General features: G+C 37.9%; 1 protein-coding gene across 2 annotated transcripts in view; it reads left to right on the top strand.

The window, feature by feature from the left end:
- Nucleotides 1-12009, top strand: part of HOMER1 (homer scaffold protein 1) — a 139068-nt gene that overhangs the window by 114812 nt on the left and 12247 nt on the right. The gene's annotated exons all lie outside the window — the stretch shown is intronic.

The following is a 12009-nucleotide window of genomic DNA, read 5'->3' as shown; positions in this document are numbered from 1 at the left end:
CCCTTCAACTCAGTTTTGAAGGTTTTTGGTCATTTTTCTTTTTTAGAACTTCTGATTCATGCCTGATGGTTGACTTTTCAAAAATTACTTGATTCATCTAAGTAGCTTACCATAATAGATGGTCATTTATAAATTCTTTGTCTTTAGTAAAATTATTTTAGAAATGTCTACTTTTAACATAAAAGTGCCCTGAACTTAAAGAAAATGTCTCAAATGGAGTATATTCAAATAGTTTAGGAATTCTGCGCATCTTTTTTCACACTGAACTAATATATGAATTACAGCAGTAGTTGTGCCCTCAGGGAAATCAAGGCAGTGTTCTTTTCCTTTCTTTGCTCTGATTAATTTTACTCACTTTTCTCTGCATAAATAGCACGCTTCCTGACTCTTAATTCACATCCATGTATCCTGTGTCAGTGGTAGTCAGCCATAGTTAGGGAAGATTTCTTTCAAAACTACAGCCAGACTCTCCTGCTGTCAGCCCAGACGCTTTTCTTATACCTCCTAGCCTCAAGAAGAGTTAGGACCACTTCAAGGTTTGGAGTAGAAACAAATGCAAATATGTATAGAGTGAGGAATTAGGGACAAAAATTGTAAGTGGGACCTGAAAACCTAGGGTTGGAAGGAGTACCTGGATTGTAACAAGAACAACCAGTATTTTTCGAGTGCTTACTGTGTACCTGACACTGCACTTTGCTTATGCATTTAATCCATGTAGCGTCATATGAGGAAACTAAGGCTTAGATGAGTTAACTTGTTCTACCTGTTAAATGAGCACAAACTCTGACAGTAGAGACGTTTCATGAAACAAACAAGTTCTTCCTATGAAATATTCCCCTTTCTCTCCCATCACTGACTTTCAGCAGTCTAGGAAAATGAAGTTGCTTGTTTTGATCTGCCCTATTAAATATTGTTTCTATATTTTAACTGTCTGCATAGATTAGTGGTTCTTAACTAGGAGTAGTTTTGTGCCCCAGGGAACATGCATCTATGTGGGGAGACAGTTTTGATTTTTACAGCTTAGATGGTGGAATTGATCTCTAGTAGGTTGGGGCTTCCCAGGTAGCACGAGTGGTGAAGAATCTGCCTGCTAATTTGGGAGACACAAGAGAGGTGGGTTCTGTCCCTGGGTCAGGAAGATCCTCTGGAGAAGAAAATCACAACCCACTCCAGTATTCTCGCGTGGAGAATTCCATGGACAGAGGAGTCTGGCAGGCCGCAGTCCATGGGGTCACAAAGAATTGGACACAACTGAGCGTACACACAGGTTGAAGCCAAAGTTGTTACTGAACATTGAATTATCCAGTCCCAAGTTTCGAGAGTGCCAAACTTGAGAAAAACTTGGTGTAGAATTAAAATAAGAAACATATGATCCGGGCTGGAACAAATGGTGGAAAGGCAGGCTGGTTTTCTCTTTTGGCTTGGCTTGGCTCCCATTGTTTAATTACTTGCTTTGATATAGGTGGTTGCTAAGCATTTACACGATGGGGCTTCCCTGGTGGCTCATGGGTGAAGAATTCGCCTGCAGTGCAGAAGACTGCCTGCCTGTGCAGGAGACAGAGGTTCCATCTTTGGATAGGGAAGATCCCTGGAGAATGAAATGGCAATCCACTCCAGTATTCTTGCCTGGGAAACTCCATGGACAGAGGAGCCTGGTGGCTACAGTCCCTGGGGTTGCAAGAGTTGGGCACCACTTAGCAACTTAGCAACTTCACCACCACCACCAAGCACTTGCATACATTAGCTCTAACTCTTAGAGTAACAGGTGTGGGATCCCCGTTTTCAAAGAAAAAGCAGCAATTCAGAGGTGTTACAAGTTTAATTAAGGCACTTAGCTAGAAAATAGTGAAGACTGGATTTGTTTCGATTCCAAAATCTCTATTCTGTCTATATTACCACACCGTTTCAGCAGGCAGGCATCCAAGCCATCCCTAACTATTCTTGGGGAAAGTTTTTTCAGTTATGTACACATTTATATTGTCTCAGAGAAACCAAGAAATGATTTATTCATATCAAACTTCTAAATGTGTTTCATCATTGATCGAGCAGTAAATGAATTTTACAGCTGGCACCTAGAATTGTGACTATCAATTCTTACCTGTTTTTTCATTGAATATCAGAAATACTTATCAAGACAGCCTACCTGGAATAGGACAGGGAAGCTTTCAGAAAACCCAAGGGTGAATTCTAAAAGGCCAACCCACCGAAATAACCTGTATGTTTTTTCTAGTTTGAAGAAAGTTCCTCTTTTATGGCCTAGTCCCTCCTACCTAAACATCTACATGTCAAAAGTTCCAGCACTCTTGAAGCTCCATTCTTAAATTCAGTCCAAAAAATTGGGATCATTAGTTTCTGAAACGGTAGAGGAACTTTGAAATTGCAATGCATGGGTTTGGATTGTAGCTATGAATTTAGATAAAAAACATAGTTTGGAAAAATTTTAAGTGGTTTTGATACGATTTTTTTTTAGTTTGCAAGTTTTTTCTTTAAATATCAATGTAACATATGCTCATTGTAAAAAATTTAGAAAAATGTAACTTAACAGAAAAAAAAAAATACTCCCATCATCCTAAGGCAAAATGTTGAGAATGTCCTTCCTTCAGTGTTTTTGTGGATAACTTTTTCTTTATGTGAGACATAGAGATAGCAAGTTTTTGTCTTGCTTTCCTAACAATGTTATGTCATAAGCTGCATGTGTCATATAGCTATATAGTATTCTCCTCCATAGGTGTACCATAATTTTCTTCCAACATTTTTACAGGGATGATCATTTGTTTTCAACATTAGTTGTAATAATGTTATAATGTATCTTTTTACATAAACCTTGCCTTTCTCATTATTTCTTTGAGATGAACTTCTAAAGAATTACTTGGTGTCAATGTTTCGAAATTACTTATACTGAGAAACTGATGTCTGGAACGACAGGACACCCGCTGGATATTAGTCCCCTCTCGTTTTTTGCTTCTGATAGGGAACAAGGGGAACTTATTATTTTTTTTAGTATTACCTTTTTTTTTTTTTTTGCTTACAAGTTTTCAATATGTTTATTGTCATCTTTTTGTATCTTGAAGGCACGAAGTGCGTTTTTACCTTATAGTATATGGCATATCCTTGCCTAGAGTTCTAAGTCCCCAGATCTTCAAATGGGCTGGTTTCTAATGTAATTAAGACTTGGCTTACATGTTCATTTCACTGATCTCCCTATTTAAGCACTATTCTGCGGGCCTCCCCACCACCCACTGCTGTGTGATATTACCCTGTCTTATTTTCCTTGTAGCAATTATCACTGAATGAAGTGATCTCATTTTTTTTAATTTATTTTAAAAATTTTTCTTTTGAAGTAATTTCACATGGAAAGTTGCAAGAATAATGTACCTTTCATGTATCTTTCACCTATGTCACCAGATGTTAACATTTTTGCCATATTCGTTTTTGTTTGATTATGATAGAATTCTCTCTGTATTCTTTTTTTTTCCAAATGGCTGAGAATAAGTTCCAAATCTGATATCCTTTTACCTCTAAACACTTTAGTGTGTATTTTCTTTTTCTTGCATATAATTTTTAAAGATAATTTTTATTGAAGTATTTGATTTACAGTGTTATGTTAGTTTCTGCTTGCGGCGAAGTGAGTCAGGTATACATACACATATATCCACTCTTCTTTAGATTCTTTCCCATATAGGTCATTATAGAGTATTGAGTAGAGTTCCCCATGCTTTACAGTTGTTCAGTTGCTCAGTCATGTCCAACTCTTTGTGACCCCATGGACTACAGCACACCAGGCCTCCCTGTCCATCACCCACTCCCAGAGTTTGCTCAGATTCATGTCCGTCGAGTCAGTGATGCCATCCAACCATCTCATCCTCCATCGTCCCCTTCTCCTCCTTCCTTCAATCTTTCCCAGCGTCAGGGTCTTTTCCAGTGAGTCAACTCTTTGCATCAGGTGGCCACAATTTTGGAGCTTCAGCTTCAACGTCAGTCCTTCCAATGAATATTCAGGGTCGATTTCCTTTAGGATTGACTTGTTTGATCTTCTTGCAGTCCAAGGGACTCTCAAGAGTCTTCTTATTAGCTATCTCTTTTATATAGAGTAGTGTGTGTATGTCAGTCCCAATCTCCCAATTTATCCTTTCCCCTTTGGTAACCATAAATTTGTTTTCTACATCTGTGACTCTGTTTCTGTTTTGAAAATAAGTTCATTTGTACCCTTTTTTAAAACTCTGGATATAAGCGATATCATATGATATTTGACTTCACTTAGTATGACAACCTCTTCAATGTGTATTTTCTAAGAATAGAACAGTCTTTTACATAACCATCAAAATCAAGAAATTATCTAAAGACTTTATTCTAATTCTCAAAACTGTCCTCTTTATAACAGAATATTAAAAATTGTTCTTCTGGTCCAGGATTCATTCCAGGATCACAAGTTGCATTTAGTTGTCATGTCTATTTATTTTGACGTTAAATGTCCCAGATTTGGCAAGGGGGAACCTTTTTAATCCTGCTTCTGTGTCCTTTGGATGTGACCCTATCATTTTTTAAAGAACTTCGTGTTTTAACTCAACTAGATATTCTAGATTCATCTTGTATTTCTCAGTTCCAGCCTTGAAATTAGCTATTTCTTCAGACAAATTTTTCTTTTAGTAAAGTTTGGTGTTTAGAAACCAGGTTCTGGGCATTAAATATACTTTTTGCTATTGAGATGTCATTGTGTTTGCTGCTGCTGCTGCTAAGTCGCTTCAGTCGTGTCTGACTCTGTGCAACCCCATAGATGGCAGCCCACCAGGCTCCCCCGTCCCTGGGATTCTCCAGGCAAGAACACTGGAGTGGGTTGCCATTTCCTTCTCGAATGCATGAAAGTGAAAAGTGAAAGGGAAGTCACTCAGTCGTGTCCAACTCTTAGTGACCCCATGGACTGCAGCCCACCGGGCTCCTCTGTCCATGGGATTTTCCAGGCAAGAGTACTGGAGTGGGATGCCATTGCCTTCTCCAGTCATTGTGTCTAGGCCCTCTTAATTATCAGAGATAGAAATATGCACATATCACATTATGTCCATTATAATAACTATATTGAAAAAAAAATGACCCTGAAAGCATATCAGTACCTCCCATTGCAGTCCAGTACTATGGAACTCATTTTAGCCTTCCCCAGTTTCCTGTTTATAACTCTGTTCCCCAATATTAAGAAACCATAATACATTTACTTGCTTGCTTAAGAAGTTAAGTGAAAGTTGCTAAGTCATGTCTGACTCTTTGTGACCCCATGGACTATACAGTCCATGGAATTCTCCAGGCCAGAATACTGGAGTGGTATCTGTTCCCTTCTCCAGGGGATCTTCCCAATCCAGGAATCAAATCCAGATCTCCACATTGCAGGTGGATTCTTTACCAACTGAGCCACCGGGGAAGCCCAAGAATACTGGAGTAGGTAACCTATCCCTTCTCCAGGGGATCTTCCCAACCCAGGAATTGAACTGGGATCTCTTGCATTGCAGGCAGATTCTTTACCAGCTGAGCTACCAGGGAAGCTCTTTTGCTTAAGAAAGTAGTTTCTAGTTCATACCACTGTCAAAACAACAAAAACACAGCCCTACTGACTAGATGAGTATTCTTTTTGTTTTTAACTTGTGTTCAAAAGTTAGATTCTTTCACTCCCCCTCTTCAATTGGTTAGTTATTCATTTAAAGTACATTTATGTTTATCTGTATCTTATTATATTCCATTTTAGTTCTTCCCCATTCTTCTTTGTGTTGTATTTGTATGCATTTACTGAGCATTTGGGGCTTCCCAATTGGCACTAGTGGTAAAGAATGCACCTGCCAAGATAGGAGTTGTAAGGGACACAGGTTCAATCCCTCGGTTAGGAAGATCCCCTGGAGAAGGAAATACTGGAAACCCACTCCAGTATTCTCTCCTGGAGAATCCCATGGACAGAGGAGCCTGGCGAGCCAGACGCAACTGAAGTGCTTTAGCGTACAGACACTGAGTGTATGAAACATGGTTCTAAAAGTCAGCACTATTCAGAAAGATATCTTTCAAGAAGTGTCATCTTGTCCACTCCAGTCTAGCCCCATTCCCATCTGCCCCTGTGGGTAACCAGTCTCATTATCTGACTTATTCTTTCTGTGTTTCTTTTTACACAAATGAACAGATAAGTCTGTTTTTTTATTCCCTCCCCTTTTTTCTTACACAAATGGTAACATACTCTAGTCACTCTTAACTCTTACACACTTTTTTTTTTTAATCTAAGGTATGTCCTGGAAATCACTCTGTCAGTTCATAGAGATCTTGTTCATTCTTTGTTTGGCTGTATACTACTTCATTGGTATGTGCGATAGTTTTTTTCAAACATACTCCTTTATATGGATATATAGGTTGTCTCCAGTATTCTGAGAGTACTGTAGTGCGTTTGTACATAGGTATTTTGTTATTGTTGGAGGTGTATCTATAGGGTAGATGGTTAGAAGCAAGATTTCCAAGTGAGAAGCTCACACTGTCACATTCTTCTCCATCGTGGGTGTTGCTGCTTTTCCCTTGTATCGTCAGCACGTGTGCCCATTTCTCACAGCCTCATCGACAAAATGTGTTCTCAGACTTCTTATCTTTTGGCAATATATGTTAGGTGAGAAACGATAGTTTTAATTGGTGTATCTCATATTATGAGTGAGATTAAACATCTTTCATAAGCTTAGAGGCCATTTCAGTATCTTTTTGTACCTGTATAGATTGTGTATTCAAGTCTTCAGCCCTTTTCTCTATAGAATTTTGATCCTTCTTTGAAAATTTTTCTAGAGTTCTTTATATATCTGCAATTATATGTTACCAATATTTCCTCCCAGTTTGTCAGTGTTTTCTGACTTTGCTTGAGATAGTGATATTGTTTTATGTAGTGTCAAATGTATCCTTCTTTTCTTTCATTGCTCTGTTGCTGCTGCTCAGTTGCTAAGTCATGTCCAGCACTTTGCAACCCCTTGTACTACAGTACACCAGGCTTCCCTGTCCTTCACCATCTCCTGGAGTTTACTCTTAATTCAAGGTGGATTTAGAAAAGGCAGAGGAACCAGAGATCAAATTGCCAACATCTGTTGGGTCATAGAAAAAGAAAGAGAATTCCAGAAAAACACTACTGCTTCATTGCCTATGCTAAAGCCTTTGACTGTGTGGATCACAATAGATTGTGGAACGTTCTTAAAGAGATGAGAATACCAGGCCACCTTAAATGCCTTTGGAGAAACCTGTAGGCAGATCAAGAAGCAGCAGTTAGAACTGAACATAATGGACTGGTTCAAAATTAGGCAAAGAGTACATCAAGGCTGTATATTGTCACCCTGCTTATTTAACTTATATGCAAAGTTCATCATGGGAAATGCCTGGCTGGATGAAGCACAAGATGGAATCAAGATTGTTGGGAGAAATATCAATAACCTCAGATATATAGATGACAGCACCCTTATGGCAGAAAGTGAAGAGGAACTAAACAGTCTCTTAATGAAGGTGAAAAAGGAGAGTTGAAAAGCTGGCTTAAAACCCAACATTGAAAAGATAAAGATCATGGCATCTGGTCCCATCACTTCATGGCAAATAGAAGGGGAAACAATGGAAACAGTGAGATTTTATTGTCTTGAGCTCCAAAATCACTGCAGATGATGACTGCAGCCATGAAATTAAAAGATGTTTGCTCCTTGGAAGAAAAACTGTGACAGACCTAGATAGCATATTAAAAAGCAGAGACATTACTTTGCTGTCAAAGATCCATCTAGTCAAAGCTGTGGTTTTCCCATTAGTCATGTATAGATGTGAGAGTTGGACCATAAAGAAGACTGAGCATCGAAGAATTGATGCTTTTGAACTGTGATGTTGGAGAAGATTCTTGAGAGTCCCTTGGACTACAAGGAGATCCAACCAGTCAGTTCTAAAGGAAATCAGTCCTGAAAATTCACTGGAAGGACTGATGCTGAAGCTGAAGCTCCAATACTTTGGCCACCTGATGCAAAGAGCTGAGTCATTAGCTTGACTCAATGGACATGAGTTTGAGCAATCTCTGGGAGTTAGTGAAGGACAGGGAAGCCTAGTGTGCTGCAGTCCACAGGGTTGCAAAGAGTTGGATACGCCTGAACAACAACAACAACAACAACAACAACAACATATCCATTGAGTCGGTGATGCCATCCAACCGTCTTATCCTCTGTGGAGCGACTGAACAACAACAACATATGCATTGAGTCAATGATGCCATCCACCCGTCTCATCCTCTGTGGAGCGACTGAACAACAACAACATATCCATTGAGTCAATGATGCCATCCACCCGTCTCATCCTCTGTGGAGCAACTGAACAACAACAACATGTCCATTGAGTCAATGATGCCATCCAACCGTCTCATCCTCTGTCGTCCCCTTCTCCTCCTGCCCTCAATCTTTCCCAGCATCAGAGTCTTCTCCAGCGAGTCGGCTCTTCGCATCAGGTGGCCAAAGTATTGGAGCCTCAGCTTCAGGATCAGTCCTTCCAATGAATATTCAGGGTTGATTTCCTTTGGGATTGACTGGTTTGATCTCCTTGAGTCCAAGGGACTCTCAAGAGTCATCTCCAGAACCACAGTTCAAAAGCATCAATTCTTCGGCACTCAGCCTTCTTTATGGTCCAACCCTTACATCCATACATGACTACTGGAAAAATTATGGCTTTGACTATACGGACCTTTGTCAGCAAAATGATATCTCTTCTTTTTAATATGCTGTCTAGGTTTGTCATAGCTTTTCTTCCAAGGAGGAAGTGTCTTTTAATTTCCTGACTGCTGTCACTGTTTGCAGTGATCTTGGAGCCCAAGAAAATAAAATCTGTCACTTGTTTCCATTATTTCCCCCTCTATTTAGCATGAAGTGATGGGACCGGATGCCATGATCTTAGTTTTTTGAATGTTAAGTTTTAAGCCAACTTTTTCACTCTCCTCTTTCACTTTCATCAAGAGGCTCTTTAGTTCCTCTTCACTTTCTGCCATAAAGGTAATGTCATCTACATATCTGAGGTTGTTGATATTTCTCCCAACAATCTTGATTCCATCTTGTGATTTATCCAGCCTGGCATTTCACATGATGTACTCTGCATATAAGTTAAATAAGCAGAGTGACAATATACACCCTTGACGTACTCCTTTCCCAATTTTGAACCAGTCTGTTGTTCCATATGCGGTTCTAACTGCTGCTTCTTGACCTGCATACAGGTTTCTCTGGAGGCATTTAAGGTGGTCTGGTATTCTCATGTCGTTAAGAATTTTCCATAGTTTGTTGTGATCCACACAGTCAAAGGCTTTAGCATAGTTAAATGAAGCTGATTTATTTTTGCATTCTCTTGCTTTTTCTATGATCCAACAGATGTTGGCAATTTAATATTTGGTTCCTTTGCCTTTTTTGAATCTAGCTTGTACATCTGGAAGTTCTTGTTCATGTACTGTTGAAGTCTAACTTCAAAAATTTTGAGCATTATGTTGCTAGCCTGTGAAATGAGCCAATTGTGCGATAATTTGCACATTCTTTGGCATTGCCCTTCTTTGGGATTGGAATGAAAATCGACCGCTTCCATTTCTGGAGTGTGAAATCCTGGTTATTGCTCTGACTCTGTTCCACACTCAGATCATATAGGAATCCACCCATATTTCCTTTTAGTACTTCTGTGGTTTCATTTTTTACACTTAGATCTCTGATTCCCTTGGGGTTTGTCCTTTGTGTGTGGTGTGAGATACAGATCTAAGTTTATCCTTTTTCAAATGTCTGTCTTGTTATTTCTTTACCATTTATTTAAAACTTTATCTTCTTTTCCCAGAGATTTGAGATATTCAACTTCTGTGTGCATCTTGGTCTATATCTGGACGTTCTCTTCTGTCCTACTAAGTCACTTGTATCTATTCCTGCATCCTAGTACCGCACTGCTCTGCTCGTAGAGGCGTTACAGTATATTTTAATATTGAATAAGGTCAACCAGCCCTCATAGCTTTTCTTTTTCATCATTTTTCTTAATGTATTCTTAACATGTTTTTTCCATATGTATTTTAGTACCAATCTTGGTGTCAACAAAACACTTAGCTCTGTAAAAAAAAATATCATTGGTATTGCTTAAAATTTAGAATGCTAGTTTAGCAGAAGTGATATCTTCATGAGGTTTCCATCCTATCCAAGAACAGAGGATGTCTTCTTACTTGTTCATGTCTACTTTTGTGTTTTTCAGGAACATTTTAAGACTTTCATCCTGTGAATTTGGAGTGTTTCTTGTTTGTTTGTAATTATTTTATCTTCTAATATACTATGGAAAATTAGGTTTTCTCTACCATTGTATCTTTTGATTATTGCTTATAAAATCAATGTATATGAAAGTTTTTGAATTCTGTTTGCTAATTTTATATCCTGCTACCATAGTAAATTATTTTATTGTTTGAACTAGTTTTGTCATTTATTTCATCTATTCACTAACAAATAATCTGCAAATAGAGATAATTTTACTTCTTTTTTTCTAGTTCTTAGGGCTCTGTTGATTTTTCTTGTTGAGTTACATCTGTTAAAAATACCAGTACAGTGTTAATAGTGGAGGTGACAGACTTATCTTGTCCTGATTTTAGTGGAAACGTTTCTAATACTTTTCCATTAGTTGAAATTTTGGCTTTACCAGTATCATATTATGAGAGTGGCTTATTCCCATTTTCTTGAGTGTTTCTACCAAGAAAGAGTTAACTTTTGTTAATAGCCTTTTTAGTACTAATGGAGATAATCATAATTTTTTCCCCAGATCCATTAATATAGTTTATTTTATTAATGAATTTTCTAAAACTGAACCACATTTGCATTCCTAAAATAAATACCACTTAGCTGTGGTGTATCATTTTCTTAATGTGGTGTCAGATTTTAGTTCCCTGTTATTTATAGTTTTTACTTGATATTCATTTGTAATATTGGTCTGTAACTTTCCTTTTTCAGGTGGGGGCTGAATTTATACGATTTGGGTGTCAAGGTTATACTAGCTTCATAAGATAATTTGGATGCTTTCTTTATTTTCTTATGCTCTGGAATAATTTTATGTCATATTGGAATTATCTAGTCTTTGAAAGTTTAAGAGAACCCCCGTTTGAAACTGTCTGGGCCTGGAGCTTTTTTAATTCCTTGATTACTCTCTATTTCCTCTGCAGATATTGGCCTGTGTAAGTTTTTCATCTGCATTTTCAGATGTTCAATGGAAACTCTTATACTTTCTTATTGTATATAGTTCTTTATCCTTGTCTTTCTTAAGTTTAGTAATAGTATGTCTATTTTAGACTTTCCTGGTGGCTCAGTTGGTAAAGAGTCTGCCTGCAGTGCGGGAGACCTGAGTTCAATCCCTGGGTTCAAAAGATCCCCTGGAGAAGGAAATAGCAACCCACTCCAGTATTCTTGCCTGAAGAATTAGATGGACAGAGGAGCCCGGGGGGCTGCAGTCCGTGGGGTCAGAAAGAGTCGGACACAACTGAGCAACTAACACTTTCACTTTCGTGTCTGTTTTAAGTTTTTTGAAAAATGAAATTCTGACTTATTAATCAGTGTTACTATTTTTCTGTCTTTTACCTAATGAATTTTTAGTCCTCTGTTTATTATTGCTGCTTTGATTTACTTTTTAATTTTTTTCTAGCATTTTGAAAGGGGAATTTAATTCCTTTGTTTTCATTTTTATTTATTTGTGTTTAAAACTATAGATTTCCTCTGATCATTGCTTTAATTTGTCCCATAAATTATGACAGTATTTTCATTGTCATTATGTCTTAAAATTCTGTAATTTGGTCTTCCCTTTCATGCTGGAAATGTTTAAAGGAACATGTTTTATTATCCTGGTGGAAGGGTCTTTTAATTTTATGATTTAGTTTTACTGCATTGTAATTACAAGGGTTTGTTTATGTAATTTCTGCTTTACATAATTTACCACTTTTTTAATGTAATCTGGCATATGATCAACTCGTGAATGCTCTTTATTGATTTTGTAATTTAAGCC

The sequence above is a fragment of the Bos indicus genome, chromosome 10 (genome assembly GCF_029378745.1).
Source record: "Bos indicus isolate NIAB-ARS_2022 breed Sahiwal x Tharparkar chromosome 10, NIAB-ARS_B.indTharparkar_mat_pri_1.0, whole genome shotgun sequence".
Taxonomy (NCBI): Eukaryota; Metazoa; Chordata; class Mammalia; order Artiodactyla; family Bovidae; genus Bos; species Bos indicus.
The sequence above is the reverse complement of the archived record's forward strand: the minus strand, read 5'-3'. Positions and strand labels throughout refer to the sequence as shown.